The sequence below is a fragment of the Triturus cristatus genome, chromosome 2_2 (assembly GCF_964204655.1).
Source record: "Triturus cristatus chromosome 2_2, aTriCri1.1, whole genome shotgun sequence".
Lineage (NCBI taxonomy): Eukaryota > Metazoa > Chordata > Amphibia > Caudata > Salamandridae > Triturus > Triturus cristatus.
In genome coordinates, this window is record NC_140582.1 from 339,502,528 (window position 1) to 339,528,056 (window position 25,529).

Consider the following 25,529-nt stretch of genomic DNA (forward strand, 5'->3'; position numbering starts at 1 on the left):
GTTCATGAGATGACTCAAGTGACGTCAACTTCTTGTTCGGAAGGCTTGGCTGGTCCAGCTCTGAGTCCTCCGTTCCGTTGGTCAAAGTATTCGGAGGATTGGGTGATTTTACTGGATCTATTTTAGGGTTGTTCCTGAATATCGGGAAAAGAGTGTCTGAGGCAGTTGGTTGTTTGCTTTTTGCTTTTGGCCTTCCCTTTCTAACTCGTTTCCTTTGCCTTTTTGTCAATTTAACTTGAGGTTGAGAGTGGAGAGTAGCCGAGGGTTTCGTTGGGTGAAGTTCAAGAATGTCAGGTTCCTTTGGCTGATTCTCTGTACAGACTGTTTGATTAGGTAACCTGACCTCCCCTTTACTGGAGTTTTTGCTTTGAGTAATTGGGACGGTACTTTTTTCTTTTCTAGGAGTGTTTTTTTTTGTTGACTGGAAGGTCTTGGTTGGTTTTGCAGTTGTTTGTTAATTTTACTACTCCTAGTATTTCTTTTAAGATTTCTGGGAGAGATGCTAGTTTCTCGATGATACTCCCACATTCACAGTTAGTTGATAAAGGGTCAGTGATTCCTTTGTTGGATAAAGGTTTATTTGGAGTGTTGTTTGGGGGGCCCTCCACCCTCGGTCTACTTACCAATATAGATATTATTGTGTCGGTCTTGGAGCTAATGAGTGCAATGTGCTCTGCGATTACGTTTATGAGGTCAATTTGGACCTCCATTTTGTCAGACCGATAGTTGAGCGCATTTATGGCCTGTCAAGTGTACTTATTAGAGCATGCCCCCAATGTACGTTGGGCTCTTGGCTACCTGTGCGCCCATCCAGATTGTCTGTAGGCGAGATCTTGCTTCCTGATGAGATGGAGATAGGCTGCTGCATGTTTTCTTTACTGGTTGTTCCTCCGTAACTAGCGCTGTCTTCAATCCAGATTCTTTGGTTATCGAGGTTTTTTGCCAAGTTAAATGGTGTGGAGGCAACGGGCCCAATGTAGGCTCCTTGAGGGGTGGGTCCTGTGATAGAGTGGACCCTAGCGCCGATGTTTTTATAATACTTGTTCTTGTTGTTTTTTGACGATTTGAACCAATTAGTCCGAGGGGGGACTGTAACCGAACGTCGTCCTCTCCCGTCCTCTGTTTTAGTGATTTGTTGATTTCTCCCTGGAGTAGCTTTTTTGACAAGTCTCCATTGTTTCTGTGGCCGTTTGAGTTCAAGTTTTCCAGACTATTAAAGATGTTCTCTAGAGATTCATTTCCTATACTTGTCAAAAAGGTCGGTGATGGCTGTTGGTCGCTCTTCGTAGCTCTTTTGCTTGGTTGGGAGTTAAATTGAGTCTGGTCCTTTTGCCGGAAAGATGGCGACTTGGTTTCAGGCACTGATTGGTTTGGTTTGTGGACCTGGGCCTGCACAGTTGCCAGGCAATGTCCTGAAGGTTGGTTACCCAAATGTTCAGAGGGTAAAAATGGAAGAGCTCGTGGTGTTTCGTTGGGTGTTAGGTCGGTTGGCCGATTGCCTGGGAAAAAACTTGCCAAAGGATTGGAAAACTTGGGCTTGTCTGGCTGAATAGAGCTTGGTAGATTTTGTGCCTCTTTTGTTGTCGCAAAAAGTGCGGAAACTGGGTCTTTGAGAAAGAAGAATTTGTTGATCTTTTGCTGGTTTCCTGAGTTGTGACCAGTTTTGACAGGGGTCACAGCGGATCCGGCCGTCGGCGTCCTCAGGGCAGTTGGCTCACCCGTTTTTACTGTTACTAGAGTATGATTTTCGTGGGGGATGTGTCAGAGTTTTTTTTTTTTTTTTTGCCTTTTTACCCCGTGAGGCTTTGCTCGGTGGCTCTTGCCTGTTTGTTCCTGATCTCATATCCTTGTTGCCTTGTTGCCCACTTTTGGCTGGTTGTTGACTCTAGAATTAGTGCCGGCACTCGGAGACGCCTGCACTCTCCACACTCGCCAACATTTTCTACAGTGCAGGGACGGGGGGACAATAGGTCCCTGGTTTCCACGGCAACAAAAACTCTGCAGTGGAATCGCAAGTGAGGTCGTAAGAGGGAGGAACCTACTCGGTCAGTCACAAGCACAGCATCTGACTTCTGACCTTCAGGCCTCCGATGAGTCGCAAAGACTGGCCTGGCCTAGAGCCGGTCAATAGTTTCGAGTGAGGTAAGAGCCTGCGGGAAGTGTTCTGCTATAACGTGCCCGACACCTTCTACTAACACTGGGATGTGGGTGACAGAAAAGCAAGGTAGGGCAGGGTGCCATTGTTGCGGTTGTTTTCAGAGCTAGAAATGAACTCCGCCTCTCTCCGCTCTCACCGCTCACCTCTGTTGTCTTCTGCTTTCCTCATGTACACCTCCACTGATACCTCTGGTGCTGCTGCTACTGGTGGCAGTGCCAGGGGGCAGAAGGTCAGGGCAAGACTCCGGTTCCGGATCCAGCTCTTGCGGCTCTCCCGGATCTCTTGCCGCGGGAAGAACCGCGGATCTCTCCGCCAGCCGCTGCTGGAACCACTCGAACACCACTCGAACAGGAAAACTCCCGCTCCCGCCGCCCGCAGCCGTCACCGGACTCTCACCGGGCTCACCGGACTCTCACCCCACCAGCAAAGTCCAGTCCCGAGGCCGGCTCTGCCAGGGCAGTGGGCTCTGCCGGAATGGCGTCACGGGAAGCCCGCAGTCAATACAAAAGCCCAGGCCCGAGCGGCACCCAGCAGACCCCCAGCGAGCAACGGCTGAGCGGCAAGGCAGGGCTGCGAGCAAAAGGGAGTCAAAAGCTGGAAGCGGCTGTAGACGGGCAGACGGCCACGGGAAGCGGAGAGCGGAGCACCTCGCTCGGTCGTCCACACAGCACAGCTCAGCTCCTGGCCCGGCAACCCGCAAAACCTGGAGTCAGGAATCAGAGAGTGAATATTGCACATTATGTTTTGAAGCAGATATCACACATATACCGCCACCCATATACACATATGCTATATACTTGCAGCCTCATTACCAGTTTCCAAGGAGCATATGGCTCTGCCATACTATGAGTGAGCCAGTATTTCCAGACCTGAAATTATCAGGTTTGAAAACACCAGACACAATTTTAACTGATACATTCATGCACCTGGTAAATCCTCAGCTGGTGAGGGGCAAGGCTCCCTCATGCCCCCTAATGCTTCATGGGGAGACCAGATAACGCTCCCCACAGTATTGCCATGTCCTCCCACTCCCAATCCATGACACTAATTTACTGCCATTTAACACCTACAAAAATTAGGTGATAAGTGTCAGTGGAAAAAGGCTTGATTTTAAGCGTGGAAGGGGCAATTCATGCGGGAAAGGCTCTGCTATTTCTGAGTCCTAGTTTTCTTCCCCCTTCTACTTGGAATAACTTGTAATGGCCATAATGTGATAAGGGTAGATATTTCCTGAATCGAAGGCTCTTGGCCTTTGCTATTCTCGCATCAAGTATCGATTTCTTAGAGCAAATATCTGATTAACAGAATATGCCTATTTAGCAGCATGTATAATTTGCCTTTGAAGGAAATTTGTTGCTCCTAACAGAAATATGTTTTTTTTTAGTTGGTCAGACTAGGCGGTAATTCCATTTTGAAATTGAAAACGTGACCACATTTTCATTCAAACGGTCTCCACACACAGCAAAATGGGCATTGAAACACTATTGACTGTAATATGTATTGTGATTCTGTCATTTCCTTTCATAATAGGATGTTGCTCTTAGTAAGCTCTGGAGGAAGCTTTTCTCTCAAATGTTACTGTTCAAGTTTCTTTCTGTCCTTTCTGCTTGTAGCTCAGTGAGCCTATTCATTTCATCAGTCTGTCATAGTTTACGTGTAACAAGATTTGTACTGTCGTTCAATGACATTAGGGCAAACGGGGAGTATTTACTATTCAATTAGGGGATGTATTAGGTAGTTTTGCATTTTACTCTGCATTGTGAGTTGCTAAACCTCTATGCTCACCTGATGTTGACTTTATGATTCTACTGTGCATTTTGCTATGAAAGAAGGTTCATTTTGGAGGTGAGCCAGAGTCTTGTGGGACTCTATGGGAAGATTCTTAAAAAGTAGACTCATTCCGGTCTGTCTCGTACTTAGAACTAAGAATAATTTTGACATTTCACTTGAGACATGGTTTACGTAAGGCCTCATGCTGCATTCATGTAGCATCGTAGCAGACTATATCTGGTTCTGGCCATTCATTTCTGCATCATTGCTAATTCCCTGTATATGAAATTATTTTGATTGATGAACCGTATTTTGTTATGACCTGAAAGAAGGTTTATGTAATTGATTTTGTTAATTGATTTAATGTCAATCCTAATCTATCCAGGGGCACATTTCCTCATATATTCTTGAGGACAACATCACCTCCAAATCTGTTTAGGCACATTTTCTTAGCTTATCTCATGAGAAAACCTCAACAGATGAATGCTAGGATAAGGCTGGATGAAGAATGCACAGGTGAGGTGCTGGCATGTTATTTGGATAAATGCTGAGTGTTGGTGGATGACGGTATTTAGGTATGGGTAGAAGAATGCACAGAAGTGCCTAGATGCGTAAATGCCTCTGGGTTGAAGGATAAGTAGATGAGTTGCTTTTCCTTATTTTTGTTATTGACTGCTTTGTGTTCCTATAGGAGTGAGAGCAGTGCTTTTCCTTCCTGGGTGAGTGACGGCACCCGTCTATTAGAGTGGGAGCTAAAGGTCAGTGAAGTGAGTCCACCTAGCCCTTTGGAGACTCATACAAAGAATTGGCCAATGAATGGGCTAGAGAAGAGTAAAGAGGAAAAAAGCTTTATGTCATGCAGCAATTAGAAAACTTTACGAATGTATTATGGGCTGAATCAAAATGTAAATGTCACTTTCAACATCCAAAAGACTGCAACGTGTGGTTTCTCAATTGACCACTTATATGTGTATTTTGCTGCACTGATGGGGCAACCTCTGGGAGTTAGTTGAATCTGTCTCTATCCAGACCTAAATATATTCTTTCCTGAATACTTCATTTAATTAACCTTATTTTTTATAAACCTACAACCACCCTATTGATTTTGTAATAGATGTACTGTTCAATCTATTTAGATGTCTGTACAGCTTTTTCAGTGTTTCTTTAATTTTCTCCCTACCTAACTTCAGATGGGCAGATTTACAAGAAACGGACGCATCGCTGCGTTAGAGCAGAGATGCGTCAGTTTCCCTGTGCCTGTGTGCGAAACCCTTGCGCCACCATGGATGCGTAGTATTTAAAATACAACGCACCATGGCGCAAGGATTGACAGATGCGTCAGAAGTTCTGATGTATCTTTTGGCGCAAAAGTCACGCATCGCTGGAGTTGTATCGCAAGCACGACTCAACTCCAGCAAAGCAATCTCCTTAGATGCATCACATTGTAAATGGGCCACAACATGGCACATTGTTTACTCTACTGCTGCGTCACAAAAAGTGCAAAAGGGCTTGTAAATCTGCCCCATTGAATTTAGATACTATGCTTGTGCTCCATGTATAAACACAAATGAGAAACAAACCCTTCTGTTTTCTGTCATTGGTGCTTTAATCATACAACAAAAAATGTGACTGCAAGAAATTGAATTATTATTTGGGTGTGTGACTACCCACCTCAAGGACTAATCAAAACCCTTCTTAGGGTGAAGCCTCAAAGTCACTAAATGAACCTAAACTCAACCCCCTGATAGCAATGGCATTGTGCAGACAGGCCTAACCTACTAGCCCGTGTAAAGTATTTATGCAGTACCAAAACAGTTATAAAGTAAAAATACAAAACTATAAAAATCCCAAATTAAAATAGAAAAATATTGTAAAATGTAAAAAGCAAATTAGCACCAAAATGATGACAATCTAATATGGTGAACCAGAAATATGATTTTGTTTAAATTTTAAGTTGACATAGAGCCAAAAACACAAAGCACCAGTGGTAGCCAATGGTCACAGTAGACTGGGACCAGTTTGAGGATGATCAAAATTGAGTTTGGGTCAGACACACCAACCAGGTTGTCCTAGTCAAAGATTTTACCTTCTAGTTTAGAGCCTGATCTATAAGTATTCCATCACCTTGAGAGAGTACCCACCCACCAAATTTCGAAATGTCTGCAAGCCCAGCAGACATCTTTTGCATTGGCAGGAAATTCTATCAAGGTGGTTTTTGCACTGCATTGAAGGTCTGACTAACGGTTTTGTCAACATGATGGAATTATAAGGCAAACTTTATATGTGTTTTTAATGTTCAAAAACAAAATATCAATCTTGGTACTTCCTCTTACCGCCAGGTATCACCAGGCTGTGATGGACAGTGAAAACGTGTCATTTGTCTGCCCACTCAAAATAGACAGGGGGGACAAACTGCAAAACCTCCAACGGCCATTACTCTGTAAGGCCGTCGGAGGTGTATGTCAGCAGTGAAGACAGAGTAGTCTTCCCTGTCAACATACTGAACATTCGCCGGCTCTAACTGAGGCAGGATGACCTTCAGTTTGGCAGGAAGTGTACTCCGTCACCTGTGTGATTGAGTACCCTTTCTGACAAACTTAAAATCGGCCCCTTAGTCTTAAGTCCCATCCATCATAGGTTTACACTTCCAAAGCCATGCAGACTCTCAGTGGAGGCAGATAGAGATTCAAAGGGAGTCCGGCAGAGGCCAACAGCCGGGTCCAGTCTAGGATCAGTTGCCACTGGTCACCTGGATACTTCCCGGAAAAGGCCTCTTGCAGCTTGTTGTCTCCCTGTAATCACACAGGAGATTGAAGTCCACTTCTTTGTCCTGACTGCAAGATGGAGCAGGTCCAGTCTTTCAGGAATCCTCTCAGGTCACAGCCAGTAGGTCCAGTCCTCTTCTAATCTTCCGTAGGTCCAGAAAGTGATCTGAAGTGGGCGCCTTGAGCTGCTGCATTTAATGCCTGTAACCGTCTATGGGTTGATGTGAATCTTGTAACACCCTAACCAATGGGGTGAAAGTTCCAAGGCCAACCATAGCTACTTTTTCAGTAGTTCCTGTTTACCTTAGTGCAAGCAGGTCAAAATACCATATGCCATAGCATTTTCAATATGACAAGAATCTTCGTCCACACTAATCTTGGGCTCTGAAGGCTTTGTGTAAGTGTGGGAGTGTACCATGGTAATCATAGTGTCCTCACACACCTACAACTAAGATCCAGTATAATACGGTTCTCGGTGTTAACAAACCAACATCTACATCCAAGATACATGATATGGGTGCACTCCAGTTACCTAGCATTCATGACTTTCAGGTGTGTTTGTTTTACTTGACTCTAATAGTCTTTCTTGTCTCCCATTGCACTATGGACGACTATTTAGTCATTCTCTTCTGTTTAGATACCTTGTGCGATTCGTGGTCTAGGAAGCCTACTAGATACCAATGTCTACTTTCAGTTCAAAAGATGCCAGATCAAAGTTTTCAATATACTGTGCACACAAGCCATAGATGTGGAACAGCCAGTGCAAAATAATACAACCCTGCATGTCAGCAACTATGAAGTCTGTTAGATTAATGCTTTGTGTACTGGTCCATATTGGTCTTTTAAAAATCTTGATTGTAGGCCTCTAGATTAGCTCTTGATGCTTTTATGGTTATAGTGAACTGCAAAAGGTGTCTGAGCTTTTACTACGGCATGTCAATGTTTTTATTTTCACACAATGGGTCATAACGTAGCCTGGGCGTCAGCTTCAATACTAGGATGGTTCACACAAGCCATAGACGTCAATGAATGGTAAAAAAAGATTGCGAATAGAAACAAATAATGTTCTAGTCACTACAGGCATTCATGTTGTGGTATGCACTTTTGAGGTGAATTGCTATTTTTATAGGGAACCTTTTGTGTAAGCATCGGGGTGGTGCCTTTGGTGCTCTGCTTCATTGATTACCTTTTGTAGGTACATATTCCTGTAGATTCAAGACAACTTGGTAATGAGGGATCATGGTTCTGGATGACCTGTTTTTGCATGGAGTACATGAACATCTGCTGTATTTCCTCAAAGCATAGGTAGCTCCATACACATTATACCAAAAGGTTACTGCTTCTAGAGTCTGCAGAGCTGGATCAGCCTTCATCTGACTGACTTTTGTACCCCTGCCCAGTGGTCTAGGCAGACACAGAGTCTCTGAATGGCAATCTCAGGGCCTTCCCATGTATCCAGTCTTTGTTAATCGTTTTTTTTATTTCTCACTGTAGTATAGCTTGAGTAGTATAGGTTCTTCTCAATCAGCTCCTTTTACATCAGCTAAAGCATGATGTCATCACTTTGGCATTGCAAGACAATAGGCCTAGACAGCTCAAGCACCGTTTCACTCACTTACTTCACATTTCAGAAATCTTCCACCCATCCACTGGAGCATCCTCTACTTTGAAGGCATAGGCGCTGGTAGTGATAAGAGGCTAAACGATCCTGGTCTCATGCTTGCAGAAAATGGGATGCAAGAGTCACCCCTTAAAGACTGAATAGCATAACATTTGTTGCAACTATGTTACAAGTATGTAATCTAATCAGCATAAATGATTTCTTCACATGGTAGAGTCAAACATGGCCTAGAAGGGGAAAGGGATCACAATTTCCCTTGTAACAAGACGCTGTCTGGTCAGGTGCTTAGTCAGTCAGTCGCGGCCTATATGACTCACCGGTGGGGGTGCGAGGGGTCGCGCGGCTGGGAGGTTTAATTTAAAAAAAAAAAAAAAAAATTAACGTTAACTTACCTTGCCCGGTCTGGTCCAGCGTTGTTGGTCCCGCATCGTCTCTTTGAAACGGGAAGCAGCCGCAGGCGGCCTCCCTAAGCTAATCACAATGCTGCAATGGCAGAGTTGTGATTGGCTGGGACGTCAACCATACAGGCGTCTATGGGGAGGCCATTTTCTCCATGTAGGCTGCATGCAGCCTACATGGAGAAAAGGGAGAGTGCGTATGACTGGTTTGGTTGGCCCTGGGGCCGACCAAACAGTCAGCACCCTCAGAGTGGGCAAGCCACTCCTCCCCTGCCCTAGAGCAGGACCGCCCACCAGCCTGCCCCCAACCAAACCCTTCTGCTTTCTCGCAGTGTGAGAAGCAGAAACATAAAAAGGTATTTATAATACCATTTTATGTTTCTGCTTCTCACACTGCGAGAAAGCAGAGGAGCGATGCTCCTCTGCCTACAGGGACGAGCTGTCGCTGTAGTCAGTACGCATTATGTGAGTGTTGGTCAGTTGGGGTGCATGTAGTCTGACTAAGATTTTGATGCTGCAGATACTTTAGAAAGGCAGTAGATTTCCTCAGCACTCTCAGTGGTGTTTTCGCCTGGAGGCCCCAGCCTGAGAAGGGACCCACAGGGCCAGCATAAGAACTGGGTAGTTCGAGATGTGGACATTAAGACACTAAGTCCATTCTGAACAGTGACAGCTCTCCATTATGGGTGTCAGGGCACTGCACTCCTTGTTTTTTTACCCTTTTTTATTACATCAGTAATGAATAATACCGTACATCATACCCTATTATTCACTAGTAGTGTAATGAAAAACATGCCACTCCTCACTGCCAACCAGCATCCTTAGAAGGTGAATCTGTCTGATGGCTGGGACAGGGACATAGAGGTGATTGTGTCAGCTAATGGACAGATTTTCCAGGGCTGGCGAAATCCCATCCCTAGGTACCACCCCTTTTGCGATGTACTGTAACACCAGCCTACACAGGTAGTCCCATGTACTATAGGATTAAGCATTGCAGTGGCTCGGGCTATCTGTCACTCATCTGGTCACCTCACCCTCACTGACCCCACCCTGTGACAAGTTGGAAGAGGGTGGGGTGAAGAAGTAAGATGCTGAAAGCAGAATCCAGCACAGTGGCTAGCATATTTACTGTGCATGTTTCACCTTTCACCTTTCAGTTTTCTGGTTCATTGCTTAAGTGGGAAGTAGCTGTGTGCCTGTCTGAGGGTCCATACACCAAGCTGAGGAGCTGAAGTGACAGACAGCTAAAAGGAATCCGTCAAATGTGTGCATAAATGTGGGTGCAATAGAGTGCACATGAGTGAAATAGAGTGTGAGTGTGTGTGCTTGAGAGAATGCGTGGGCATATGTGACAATGTATATTTGAGATTAAATGAGCTTCAGTGAGTAACAGCGGAGTAAGTCAGAATAAGTGAAAGTGCCTAACAACGTGTGTAACAGTGCATGATTAGGAGTGAGATTAAGTGAGACTGAGTGAGAATGAGATACTGAGAATAAGAGGAAGACTGGTGCAAGTATGAGTGACAGTGAAAGTAAGTTACCTTGAGTGAATGAGAACATGTGCGTAAGTGTATTATGCTTGCCACTCTATCACTAGCCCTAGCTTACTGGAGGTAATTCTTGACATATGGGGTACACATGGTAAAAAGCTTGCACTGGCCTTTTGGAGGTAATTCTTTACATATGGGACGCTTGTGGCAAAATGCTGTTGTTGGCACACTGGCAGTAATTCCTGAAATAAGTGGCACCCTTGGCAACATTCTGTTGCTGGCAAACTGGAGGTAATTGTTGGTATATGGATCACCTGTAATAAAAGGCTGGCGCTGGCATACTGGACCTAATTCTTCGCATAAGGAGCATCTATGTAAAAATGCTGACACTGGTATTTTTAAGGTAATTCGTGTCATGTGGTATTCTGATGGTAAAGTGCTGGCACTGGCATACTGGAGGTAATTCTTGACATAAGGGGCATGCATTGCAAAATACTGGTGCTAGCATACTAGAGGAAATTGTTATCATATGGGACACCCAAGGCAAAATGCTGATGCTGCCATACATGTGGTAGTTTATGGTAGTAGGGTGTGCACCAATAGTATATTGGGGATGGATGAGAAAACATCCATAACGAAATACTGGCCCACAAAACTATAGCTAATCTTTGACATATGGGTCACCCATGGTTCTTGGCATGAGGGGCTAATAATTGCATGAGTGGCACCCATGACAAAATGCAGGCCCTGGTACACATTTTGAAAAAACAGGGCAAACTCCTGGAGAGCATCAGCATCCAGCTACACTGGTTTGGCATTAATGAGTTTAGAGCTAATTTATTTTAGAAATGTGCTTTCCTTTAAAATTCAGTATCTTACTCTATTTTTATGGAAATGTTCTCAAGGAAAAACAAACTCAACCAGAACCCTGCAATGAGAACTGGGGATCACTCACTGGAATTTAAGACTAGTATTTTACCCCATTATTTCCAAAAATCACAAGCCACTACTGATTTTAAACCTTGGGTGGATGATCCCCTGGGGTTGGCTGGTCCCCATTACTTAGTTAAGGGTGCTTAGTCAGGGTTTAGAGCATTCAGCCCTACTGATCCCATGCAAGCTAGCCTGGTCTCCGGGACATCATGCATGATGAGGCATTTGCAAGGTTACCTCGCTGCTCCCCTGAGTAATAATGCTCCCATTTTGAATTGGGCCTAGGCCCTGCATATTTATTCTAAAGCATCACTTGGCCGTTGTTCTATTACTCAGAATCTTTAACACCGACATCCTACATATATTAGTGGTGCTGCTGAACTGCATCTTCCTAGCTCTGTCAGAGAGCTCTTCTTTCAGTTTAGAGCATTCACCCCTCTAGAAACACCTGCAACTCAGCCTCATCTGCGGGCCGTTGTTTTGAAATCAGTGGTATAAACATGGAGCTCACATGTTTTGCAAATACATGCATGAATCGCACAGTTATACCAAGTATTTCCTATTCATTCTGGATTATCTCATTAGAAATCAACACTGTAAGCATGGACTAGGAGAATTGCTCACACAAGGACTGGGGAAACTTAAGATCTCTCTAGACACAACACCTGGGTGTCGTTCTTGGATCAAAGTCATTCATTGCCCAAAATCTCTTCATAGTCACTTCACAGCAGTGCCACAGGAGTCCGCTCAAGGATTGTAGTGTTAGGCTCCCCTGACCCTTTACAGCTTGCCCCAATGCTGAAGGTGAGTAGGCTGCCACTTGTACAGCCACCCTACACCTCACTTAAAGGTCCTTTCAATCTTTAGTGGCTTTTACCACCTTCCAGTTTGAGTGCCTTGCACCCCCTGCAAACTGAATTCACTTGTGGCCCATGATTTGAGCTATTGGTGCCTTCCACACTCAGTATCAATATTTATCTCCCAATTGGAGTAATTGGTTAGAGATTGGTGTAATATTACTAACAATCATTCTTCTTCACCTCCTCTTCTTCAATCTTAACATCTGCTCTATCAGATAGTCATTTCTCTGCGTTCATTTTACTTTCTGTATACTTGTGTTACCTGACTTGACTTTCTCATTTTGATATCCCCAGTTTGACTGCTCCCCATTTTTTGCTCTGTAAACTCATCATGCACTCCTTCTGATCCTTTGTCCATTCACACAATAAAACTACGAGCCCTGTCTACTTTAGTACTGATATCCCTTACTGCCATACTATGCTCTTCAATCACTCTTTGATTTATCAGTGAAATGCATCCAGAGAGCTTCAGATCTTCGCTTGCCCTCCCCACTGAAAACTCCTACTGTCCTCCCCTCATTACAATAACATAATGCTCTCTACTTCTGTTTCCTTTCTTCCCCAAAACTCTTACCCCACTATGTGTCCTGCTCCAGTCTAATTAGTCCTCTGCAACCATATTTCCACAAATTCTACTCCATCAAAAACAAAAAAGCAAGACTAAAGAATCTTTCAGTGTCTCAGATATTTCCATTTTTAAATAATTGTTAGACATGTTGGGTATGCAACTTGCTTTCATAAGAGCATTTTTGCACTGTGTTATTTACCATAAACCCCATACAGTATAGAAACATCATGAGATGAGGTAACTAGAACCCTAATACAAAATGGTACACATACTCAACAGGAGGACATTAGATTCAACATCGGTGATGATTAAGTCTGTTCAATAGCTAAAAAGGGATCAAAATATTTCACTAAAAATGTGTTAACCCTCATCACTATCATTAGCAACATCTATTGTCACACTGCAAGCTCAATCTATATTCGTACCAGCTATGCCTCAGGTGTGGTTCGGGTGAATGATGGGACGAGTGGCTATCTCACCCATCTCGGCATAATGTACATCTAAGCTACAACCAAGGATAAATTTGCAGCCCTGGGTGTCTGGAAAATTAACAACATCCAGGACTCAAGTGTGAGGTATCTGCCTAAGACAACACTGATCTCAGGTAAACTATCCCAAAATTCACTTGCCATGAGAAACCCCATATTAAATGAAGGAAATCATCATCTTAGTATCTAGAGCTGGTGCATCTCTGAGAATATGCAGGATTACGTGTTTGTAGAAAGCAGTGATATAACTTCTTGTACACAATCTGTACTGAATGGTCTGCAACACCACATTCAATGAACCCTTTTTGGTAATGCTCACTTTCTTTGAATCACTCTTTGCTATTATCAGAGACCATTGGTAGCCTAGAGCCTGAGTATTGGATATCAATTACATTCCATAACCATTTTAGCCTCCCCCCTGGAGAAAGTATATATTGAGGTACAGTGGGTTTCTGACTGTGGCACATATAAAAGTCACCTTGGGCTCATTTGAGTACCAGTCTAGTGCACAGTTTCATCCAGTCTCCCACTGTCCCTGGTGCTTAATTAAGCTATTTTCTGGAAAGAAATCTGAAACACAAATTATTTTACTCTCAGTCCAATAAAGTGCATTGATTCCAGGTTAAAGAGCAGCATGCGTACTTCACGTGTAGCATTTGAAAGATCCACTTCAAACAGTTAACTGGTGCACTACCTGAAGCCTCATCACCTCTGTTAATTGATTTGTTGGAGGACAGGAAAGCACCCATGTCCCTAATTTTAGTATGATCACTAGCAACATGACATTTTTCATTTTGAAAAAGTATACTTCCAGCTTTAGTTGTGGTGCAGCAATGTGACTATGGATGCCCTACACAGTAAGTATCACTTAGTACAGTGGTTTATTTATACTGTTGCCTGTTCCCCTCACCCATGCAAATATTCATCATGGTCCTAGAAGTTTGAGGCTTCAATGTATAGTTTATTACAAGAGGCATACTGCATTAGGGCTCATTTAGATGTAATACAGTTTGACCAACAGAGAGGCAATCTTCCACCCATTGATGCACATGCATATTGGGAGCACCTTTTGTTCTGCTTCTCATAAAATATCCCAAATTCTTTTGTTTATTCTTCCGAATTACCTTCAATTTCTGAAACTGGAGAGTGATCTATTTCTTTCTGTAAGAGTTCCCTTGAGCATATATATGAGTCATACCTTTTTGGAACAGAAAGTTGACCTCCATACTGTTTGCCTCGTCAAACGTTGTACTTTAGTATTCTAATTACTCACAACATGTTTTACATTGTAGCCTAATGCAGTAGCTCGAGTTGGTTTTCTGATTTTCAAAACTCAAACTATTCCTGGTATATCACATAATATATTGGGGGGGTTATCTCTAGCTAGGTCAATGCACTATTTCAATAAGAAAGCATGGGATGTAATCCCTAGTAGCTATGGCCTAAAGCAGGAGTTTTTCCCTAGAAAAATGCATATTAAGAAATAAAGGAGCATCTGAACCTTGATAAAGTCAGTGAACCAAATAATAAAACTCCCAAACTAATTTAGTAAAAAGAAAACCAGTTAAACAAAATGACAAAAAAGGTTCAAAACCTGTATCACATTACCAAGAACAGTGAGTTTTAAGAGAAGTTTTAAGAGAAGACGCCAGAAACTTCCTGTTGAAACAACAAGAGTATAAAAGTCATTGTTAGTCTATGCACATTACCAAAAATTGCAACTGGACAAAACACTTGCATAAAAAACAAGAAAAGACACCTAGAAAACTGTTCTGCTTTGCAGAGGCAGGGGGGGCAGGGTGCGGAGTCTGGTACCTTACTGGCTGGTACACTACAAAGCCTCAAACATTCAGATGGCTGTAGCATTTTCCTAGTCACTCCCAAATCCCCCAAACAGCTGGGGAGGCTTCTAAATTCAAGACTATAGTTCAGTATGAGAGCGAGGCTTGAAAACTCATTCCAGACAGGACTCTAGCATGATTCAGTGGAACAAGAAACCTCAACCGCTCAGTTCAGCCAGGGATTCAGCAGGGTCCTACACAGTTCACTCTCAATTGGTCTGGCTTTTATATCCTTGAGGCAGGTGTGACCCTTGAGAGCACCTCCAACACAAAGGTGCAAGGGGAAGCAGGTCTTCGTCCATTCTTCTCCTTGTAGCAGACAGCAAGCAGACTTGCTCCTGTTCTTCTTTAGGTGTTGTTCATGTTCAGTTATGTTAGGATGAGCTAGTGGTGGTCGGCTATTTCTATTTTTTATCAGGCATACTAGTTAGTTACTGGTGACAAATATAACACAATCCCCAAATAATTCACAGCCTGCCTACAAGTCCAGCTTGCCTTTTTTCTAAGAAGTTCCTGCTTGCTTTCCTGCAAACTGTCTCTGCTCTTGAATTATTTGTTTGAACTAGCAAGATCCCAGTGCCCCTGTCTACAGCACTTATACTTCATCAATAACCATCATTATTAAAATGTGGACCCATCCCTAACAAACCTCCCTGACTGGTTCTGGAATCAGGTTACCCCCAGCTGTGAGCAGCGACGGAATGACTGGAAGGGATCCCTGTTTAGTCCTTACTCACATTCACCCTTGATTAGAGTAAATCTGCAAGATGTGGTAGCCCTCAGCTAGGACCTTTGTGATGCCATCTGTGTACCTGTCGTCTCCAGCACTAGGCTAAGTTAGTGAGCATCATCATTTTGGCTCCACCCTAACACGTCACAGACATGCAACATATTCGTGCATTTAGCACTCCATCGTTTTGCTTGCCTTGCATGTTCTTTCCTCTGCAGGTGCAGTTTCAAGGCTTTGTAAGTTAAAGATAACAGTATTTTGTATTAGCAATAGGGAGGTATGAGAGGAAACTTTATGGCAGGTACAAGAGGGACTAAAGAAGTTGGATAGTGCCTCTATTCATGATGTATCAGTAGAAAAGAAAATACTTAAGTTCATCAACTGCAATATGGGAGATGGATGGAGTTGCAAGTTTCAATCGTGAGAAGTGGAAGAATACTGGAGTCAATGACGTGGAATCTCCTGAATGTTCTACGGGTTAATTGGTGTTCACATTGTTATGTTATGGGCAGATACTTAGAGAAGTACGGACTATTTGCCTATATTTCTATTGTGTGGCTTTATGCTATACATTGCCTTGATTTGGAAAGCTTTTACAAAAGTCTCTACTATGCTGAAACCTTTCTGCTTTCCTCGTCTTAACTAAGTTTCCCTTTTGAAAGAGTTTAGAATTAGGTCAGATTACTTTAGATGTATCCATGTATAGAAAGGAGGACAGAGAAGCACTTATTAAGCAGCAGGTCCTATTCCTTTTCTTTTGTATTGCGGCAGCTGAATTTCTTGTATGGCTTATATTGCTATGGCATAACTTTGTTTGTTGCTTTGAGTTTCCCTTGTTAATCTTGTATTTTTATAATATGTTTTTGAGATTCATCTACATTAGTTTGGCTTTCAATTTCTAATAAACCCATTTAACCTTATTAGACGGTTCTTGGTCCTCATTATGTAGCCATATAGGCTACACTGTCATTGAATTGTTGATCATTGTTAACTCCCCTTCTCCTCTTAGGCAACTACAAGGTCTAGAGACTGGAGAGAGGAATGGTAAGAAAGGCCCATGACGCCATCATTACTTCTCCCTGACTTCCTTCTGGCAGAGCCATGCCAGCTCTATTGCTGTGAAGAGACAGATATTTGACGACTAATGAATATGTCAATACACCTAAAGCTTTCTGTCAGTTTTTCTAAAATTACCTTTACAATATATTTAGCAACAATTTACCTTTACCATTTAGCTAGATATTTGCTAACTATTAATATTTATATTTGAACAAACGTTGTTGTATTTCTAATTTGAGCAGTAAAAAAGTAAGTCCCAACCCCAGTCTGACCCTGTGCCTCATGGGAACAGTCCAGCCCGAACTGCCAAGCCATGTCTTCCCTGGACCGGAAACAAGCATCCTGGGACAGGTTTCTGGCTATTCAGTCGTCATCAGCCAGGCTAGCTTGAATCTAGTGGCAAAGTGAGTGGCCTGGCAGTTTGGGCTGGACTGTTCCCATTGGGCACAGGGTCAAGACTGATTTGCATATGGCTGGGTCCAAAGTGGAATGGCAAGGTGAGCAAAAAAACGATGGATTTAGGCCCAGATCTCTGTACTGGGGTGAATGTATGACATTGTTCTGCATTCTGTCCATCATTAGTTCTTTTTGCATTTTTCACCCCGAGTGGGACGGGTATGCTCAGACGTGAGTCCGTGCTTTCCATGCCACTGGAATCAAGCTATCCTGGCTGAAGTGGGGTGAAACCCCGAAACCAGTCCTAGGATGCTTGTTTCCAGTCCAGGGAGGACCTGGCCTGGCAGTTCGGGCTGGACTGTTCCCATTGGGCACAGGGTCAAGACTGATTTGCATATGGCTGGGTCCAAACTGGAATGGCATGGTGAGTAAAAAAATCAATGGATTTAGGCCCAGATCTCTGTACTGGGGTGAATGTATGACATTGTTCTGCATTCTGTCCATCATTAGTTCTTTCAGCTTTAATCCAGTGGGAGAGTGAGCCCTGGACCCACGTCTGAGCATACCAGGCGCACTTAGGGCGAGGAAGAAAAAGACACACAATTGATGGATGGAATGCAGAACAAATCAAAACATTCACCCCCAGTCAAGAGATCTGGGTTAAATCCATCATTCTTTTGCTCACCATGCCACCGCAGTTTAGACCTGGCATATGCAAATCAGTCTTGACCCTGTGCCTCATGGCCAATCCCAGTACGTATGATTGAAGGTTGGCCTCATATGCTAGGGTTCTGTCCTCGGTGATGAACAAGTCCAGATAGTTGAACCTCCTTTGAAGCACCCGCAACTCCGGGGCCCATGATATGACTGCTGGGCATTGAGGAATAGGGTAGATGGAAGACTTGGCCCTGTCCATAGAAGACCGGAGTAGATCCCAAATGTAGTATTTGCAGGGGTCAAATGCCCGATTCAACAGGATTGTCTAGGAATAACAAAACATCATCTGCATATAGGGAAATTATGTCACTGACCGTCGGGGACCACTGAAAGCTGCAAAACAGTGCATCCACCATCACCCAAGCAGCCAAGGGCTCTGTCACCATGGAAAAGAGCAAGGGGGAAGCAGGCAGCCCTGTCAGGTCCCACCTCTCTATGTTGAATTAATGGGACACAGCACTGCCAATGTGCACCCTTGTTTGAAGATCAGTGTATGATAGTCTGACATAGATGACAAATTTAAGTCCAAAGAGAAGACGTGTCAGTAGAGGATAGAGGTAGTCCCAGTCCACCAAATCGAATGCCTTCTGTAAGTCTACCATTAGCAAAGCTTGGTGACCGAGCACTCAACTCAATGGCTTTGTTGACCCTCCTAATATTTTGTCTAGTAGCCCAACAGGGCATGAACCCCGACTGATTGAACAAGATAACAAATCACTCCCAACAGCTTATTGGCCATCACTTTGACCCACACCTTTACCTCTATATTCAGCAGTGATATTAGTCAGTACTCCTCGCAGTGGGTTCCACGCAAATCTGACTTCTGGATCACCCCTATGTCCTCCGCTCAGAGGTCTCTGGGCAACCCACCCACCTGCAAGGTCTCCCAAATGGTTTGCAAAAGAAGCGGGCCCACCTGGGGCCAGAGGATCCTCAAGAATTCTGCTGGAAAGCTGCTAGGCCCTGGCGCTTTACCCGATTGTAGCTCTGTAAGGGCCTCCCCCAGTTCTTCGCAGGGTAACATTCACCTCTAAGGTGTCCTGTCCACCAGACCCAGGTGGATCACTGGAAGGTCTGCCACAAATTGCTGTAGGTCAGTACATTGTCCCTCTCGGTTAGAGCTCTAGAGCTGTTAGTAGTACGCATCTAAAACTCCTATAATAGCCACACAGCCTATTACGTGCAAGTCCTCATCTGTTTAAGTGTAAGTTATAGGATCTCTGGAGGCATGAGGTGTCCCCAGCCAGTGCAGCGTTTTAATTGCCTTGTCCGCCCATTGATATATTCGGCTACTCATAGCCATCCATGCCTCACAGGCCTCCTGCATGTGTTCATGTTGTAGAAGTATCTGGGTATATAGGAGTCGCACAGAATTGAGTCTTCTGCCTGAGCTATATACCACCACTCCAGCTCAAGTAAGCAGGACTCCAAGTCAGATAATGTTTGTCGCGCCCGCCCCTGCTGACCATTGTTGTAACTAACAATCTCACTCCTCAAGGTGACTTTCAAGGCCTCTCAGAGGACACACGGGGAGACACCGACCTGAGATTTTCTTACAAGAATCACTGACCCATGTGACAACAAGCCTCATGAAGCTCCTAATTCTGAAGGCACCAGCAACTCATGTGCCAGTCTGCAGCAGGCAGATCAGGCCCCCAGACGAGGTCAAGCAGTATTGGTGAGTGTTCAGACGACCCCCTTGCCAAGATCTGCACAGTTAGCACTCTGTGCCCCTCATGTTAAGGGGGAAGTAACTAATCGAGCCATGAGATGGATCTGTGCACGCCCGAATAGTAGGTGTAGCAGCTCCCGTCCCATGTCAATGAGGGACATATTATGCAAGAAGATAGTGAGTAATGTCGGGCTAGCCCCTAACAAGGCCGAAGTGAAGGAACAATCTAGAACAGGGTTGCAAGCCCATTAAGATCCCCACGAAGGGCCCATGGGCAACATGGAGCTCCATAAGAAGGCGACTCAGTGTCACTACAAACTCAACATGAGGGGCAGGGGAGCATAGAAAAAAATTAGAGATAGTGGGGACCCTGTAGAGTTCCAGACACTAACATAATATCCCTGATTGTCATGCCACACCCAGGACACCATCAGGGTGATGTGTCGGCCGATCAGAATAATGACTCGCATTGAAACCCCAATCAAAACACCCTCGACAACCCCTGTGTACCAGGAAGGGGCAATGGGTGCCCATGAGATGTGTCTCCTGGAGCACGAGTACGCCGGGGTTGTTTTTGTGTGCTACCCTCACAATTGCCCTTCAATTAAGCTTGTCCAAAAGGCCAATAAGATTACACAAGAGGATGCTAAGCCTCCCTGTGACAGTGTGTGGCTGTGAGTCAGTCATTCATTCAGGGATGGAGCGGCATAGGTGACAATGCCATTGCGACAGTGAAATGAATGTGAATAAGTGTACTGGCACTGGATCAAAACAAAGAAAAAACAAACGCCCACCCCCTACTTCACCAACGAGAAGTACTTGTTGTGGTGCAACTATGGACCATTTCCAACTGGTCTAATCTGAAATGTGTGTCTCCCTTGTCATGAAACCCCCCCAAACCTGCCACAACCCTTCCCCCCACGAACCCTGAAAAACATAAAATAATTTGTTAAAGCAGCCTGAGGCTTGGATTATCAGCCATCCAGAACCACACCACACACTCCTTGGGGAAATGGTCATACATCCCCAGTTCTACTGACAATTGATCAAGTTGGAGGCCCCTGGGAGGGCAACAAAGAATCAGAATCCAACACTTTCTGTGCGAGCTCCATCTCTACCACTGAGAGACCTTTCCATAGCAAGCAAGCGAGCGAGCCCTGCACTCTTGTCGACGAATTAGGCATCGTGGAGCTGTGTTCCATTTTCCCGGATCACATCTGTCTCCTCCACCCTTCAGGCCTCCTCTCTGCCTGATTCCTCCGTGGGAAGAGAGCCACAGCTGCATAGGTTGGGCTGCTCCTCCTCCTAGTCCCAGGCCAACTCAGGAGTGTCAAAAACCAAAGTCTTGTCTTGGAAGATTACTTTCAAGCGGGCCGGGAAAAGGAGCACATAGCAGATGTTCAGGGTCCTCTGTTTTTGTTTTACCTCCTGGAAGGATCTCCTCTGCTGCTGAACTGTCATGCAGTCTGGAAAAATCATCAGTGGGGAGGACTGAAACATAAGAAACCCAATCCTACGTGCCATCCAAAGGATGCCTTCTCTATGAGCATAGTTAAGTACTCGGGCAATGAGGGGACAAGGCAGGGAGCCTATTAGGTGGCCTCACAATTAGAGCTCTGTGCGCCATTTCTATTAAGAAGCATGCTGATATCTCTGAGGGAGTTACCCAGCTCTTCACACAATCAGAGATGAGTGAGGTTGGCGCTACCCCCCTGCCCCTTCTGGGATTCCCACAATTCATAGTTTGTTGTGCCATGACTGTCCCTAAGCATCCTCTGCCTGAGCCTCCAGTTGACTAACCATACATTGCAGAGGTGATGCGGGACTCATGTGATTTGACTGTGTCTTCAGTTTCAGAGGCTATATCCTCTACCTCTGTGATCCTGTCCACTGTGTTCCTCAGAATCAAGGATTGGTTTAATTTTAGTTTCCCCATTTTGATTTCCATGGTTTCTTTGAGGTCCTGAATCTCCTGTAGAGAAAGAGGCCATTTGGAGACCCTCCGGTCTAGCGTCCCCTTCTCCCACAATTCCAGCTTTGTCTGGTAACGCTGAGAGTTTCGTATACTTGTCTATCTTCTACTGCACCGTGGAGCTGGAGGGCTTATCTCGTGCCATGGTGGGTATCGGCATGAGGGGAAAAGGAGCAAGTGACTGGGTTCTGAGGGGTCAAAGATGGCATACCCCATCTCGTCACATATGGTCAGTTCAGCCCCCAGTAATAGTCTGTGGGAGCAATGTAGGTGTCCTCCACAATCACTGGATATACAATGGCCCCCTCTTGCCACAAGGGTCACTGCAGGGGGCAACTGAGCTGGAGTCAGGCTGAGGCCTCACTCCAGTATGACTCTCATCCAGCAGTCAAGCAAGTCAGCCCGAACCCCTGTCATAGATTTCTTCACAAGAGGCAGACATGAAAACTCGATGATGCTGCTGATCAAAGGTGCCCCAGCAGTAGTATCTAGGCCCCAGAGGCAGTGTACAGGGCAGGCGGGTAAAATACAGCAGGGGCGCTGAGGCACCAAAGAGCGCCATCAAATGCCACTGCCAGAACAAGCAGGCCAATACTTATGGCCCAGTAGGAGAAAAACTGTGTGCCTCTCCAGGCAGTCAGGGGCCCCCTTCAACAAGAAGGGTTTAAGTGTTTATGGCAAATGTGTTAGGGCTGTGCAGTGAACTCACCAATTAGTCTCCGACAGCTCGGGGAGTTGCACCACCTCTTTTGCAGGCCTCGGACCTTGGAGAGGGGCCAATATGGCCCATGTCGCACCGAAAGCAGCTTTCTACTTCTCACTTCAGGGTGGGATGTCAGGAGATATAGTTCCGGGGGGAGGAGATGCCGCAATCAGAAGCCTCCTGGGCAGCGTCACCTGCCTCCCAGTGGTAATAATAACACCTCCACTCTGGGGAGCAAAAAAGTGGTCCAAATGTCCTACCCCACAGCGTTCCCCTGAGACTCCCGAGTAAAATGATACCTCACTTGTGTGCGTGGGGCAAGGGCTTGTGACTGGGAAGAGCCCAAAAGGGAATAAGGGTATAGCACCGAGAATTCTAAGCACTACATTTTTTTTAAAATAAGGTTTTAGCCATTCCTGCATTGGACAGCCACACAAGTGAGGTATCATTTTACTCGAGACACTAAGGAGAACGCTGTGGAGTAGGACATTTGTGCCGGCATGGTGATTCCACACAAAAATATGTGGAAAATGTGTTTTTTTCAGCTAAATTTGAGGTTTGCATGGCATTCTGGTAGGAAAACGTTGGGAGATCCACGCAAGCCATGCCTCATTGGACTCTCCCGGGTTTCTAGTTTTCAGAAATGTTTGGGTTTGCTACTTTCCCTAGATGGCTACCGAGCCCGGGGCCAAAATCTCAGGTGCCCCCCCAAAACCAGGTAGTTTTGTTATAGGTAATTTTGAAGTCTCCACAGTACTATTTGGGACATTTCCTGTTGCAGCCACTATGCCTACCCACACAAGTGAGGCACCATTTTTATCAGGAGACCTGGGGGAATGCTGGGTGGGAGGAAATTTGTGGATCCACGCAGATTCCAGAACTTTCCCACACAGAAATTTGAGAAAAAAGTGATTTTTTCAGCGAAATTTGAGGTTTGCAAGGGATTCTGGGTAGGACAAAGTTGGGGGACCCACACAAGCTATACCTCACTGGACTTCCCCGGGTATCTAGTTTCCAGAAATGTGTGGGTTGGTATGTTTCCCTAGATGGCCGCCGAGCCACGGGCCAAAAACTCATGGGACCCCCCTTGCAAAACCAGGTTGGTTTGTGATAGATAGTTTTGATGTTGCCTCAATAGGTTTTGGGTCCTTGCCTGTCACGGGTCCTTGACCCACCCATGCGAATGAGGTACCATTTTTATCGGGAGACCTGGGGGAATGCTGGGTGGGAGGAAATTTGTGGAACCACGCAGATTCCAGAACTTACCCACACAGAAATTTGAGAAAAAAGTGATTTTTTCAGCGATATGTGCGGTTTCCAGGGGATTCTGGGTAGGAGAATGTTGGGGGACCTACGCAAGCCATACCTCACTGGACTCCCCCAGGTGTCTAGTTTCCGGAAATGTGCGGTTTTGGTAGGTTTCCCTAGATGGCCACCGAGCCCTGGGCCAAAAACTTATGGGACCCCCCTTGCAAAACCATGTTGGTTTGTGATAGGTAATTCTGATGTTGCCTCAATAGGTTTTGGGTCCTGCCCTGTCACGGGTCCTTGACCCACCCATGCGAATGAGGTACCATTTTTATCGGGAGACCTGGGGAATGCTGGGTGAGAGGAAATTTGTGGAACCACGCAGATTCAGCGATATGTGCGGTTTCCAGGGGATTCTGGGTAGGAGAATGTTGGGGGACCCTCGCAATCCATACCTCATTGGACTACCCCGGGTGTCTAGTTTCCAGAAATGTGTGGGTTTGGTAGGTTTCACTAGATGGCCGCAGAGCCCCGGGCCAAAAACTCATGGGACCCCCCTTGCAAAACCAGGTTGGTTTGTGATAGGTAATTTTGATGTCGCCTCAATAAGTTTTGTGCCATGCTGGGGGGTTGGAAATTTGTTGTTACTTTCTGCAGCGTGAAAATTTGAGCACAATAATGCAAGTGAAATGTGACAGTCACATTTTGAGGTTTGCAGGACATTGTGGGTAAGATAACTTGTTGGGATCCACAAGAGAGACATCACCATGTACTCCCATGGGTGTTTAGTTTACGACAAAATCTACACTTGGTAGGTTATTCTTAGATGAAATGTACACCTTGGCAGAGAGACAAAAAAGACAAAGATTACTGCACAGCCATCTATTCCTCAAGCACACACACATACTGGTTGGTTTTCGCACGAGGGTGATTGATGGCTCAGTATATAAAATTTTATTACCAAGAGATTTCACAAAAATGAAATACTCGCAGCTCGTGAGCTGTAAAGCCACGACAAGGCACCAACCGCTTTACAGGCCAGTCACACACCTTTCATACATGATACACACAAGACCATTCACACCACCAGGCACAAAACCAACACATTACAACATTCACAAAAAAGGAACAAGGTACACCCTGCTTGACAAAAACAGAAAAGACAAATATTTCTGCACAACCATCTATTCCTCAAGCACACATACATACTAGTTGGATTTGGCACGAGGGTGAGTGATGGTTCAGTATATACAGTTGTATTAACCAGAGATTTCACAAAAATGAAATGCACTGTTAATAATTGAAAGGACGAGAAACTGAACCATTGACTCACAGCTTGTGAGCTGTAAAGCCACGACAAGGCACCAACCTCTTTACAGGCCATTCATACACCTTTCATACGCATGACACATACAAAACCATTCACACCGCCAGCCGCGAGCCCAGCACATTACAACACTCACACCAGCCGACAGCGCCATTCAAGGGTCCATCACTTTCACATGCCCACATTCCTGACACAGCAACCACACCAGCTCATGGATTGCGTGGAATGACGTTTGGCTAGCAGTGTGTGTAGTGACCAGCAGCAAGTCACTACTCACACACCGCCAGCCAAACTCCACTCCACCCACACTGCCAGCCAAGCGCAAGTCCACCCACACCGCCAGCCAAGCACCAGTCCACACAAACCACCAGCCAAGCGCCAGTCCACTCACACCGCCAGTTCACTCACACTGCCAGCCAAGCGCAAGTCCACCCACACTGCCAGCCAAGCTCAAGTCCACCCACACTGCCAGCCAAGCGCCAGTCCACGACACACCACCAGCCAAGCGCCAGTCCACTCACACCACCAGCCAAGCACCAGTCCACGCACACCACCAGTCCACTCACACCACCAGTCAAGCGCAAGTCCACCCACTACCAGCCAAGCGCCAGTCCACGCACACCACCAGACCACTCACACCACCAGTCAAGCGCAAGTACACCCACACCGCCAGCCAATCGGCAGTCCACTCACACCGCCAGCCAAGCGCAAGTCCACCCACACTGCAAGCCAAGCTCAAGTCCACCCACATCGCCAGCCAAGCACCAGTCCACACACACCACCAGCCAAGCGCCAGTCCACTCAGACTGCCAG

General features: G+C 45.3%; 1 long non-coding RNA gene across 3 annotated transcripts in view; it reads left to right on the forward strand.

Moving 5' to 3' along the window:
• LOC146862256 (uncharacterized) overlaps positions 1-25,529 on the forward strand; it is a 90,395-nt gene that overhangs the window by 29,685 nt on the left and 35,181 nt on the right. The window contains exon 2 of one of the 3 annotated variants that reach the window (XR_014978402.1): positions 16,632-16,666. The exons of the other annotated variants lie outside the window; for them this stretch is intronic. This is a non-coding gene — a long non-coding RNA (uncharacterized LOC146862256). The remainder of the gene's footprint in view (positions 1-16,631; positions 16,667-25,529) is intronic. 3 annotated transcript variants of the gene reach the window in all.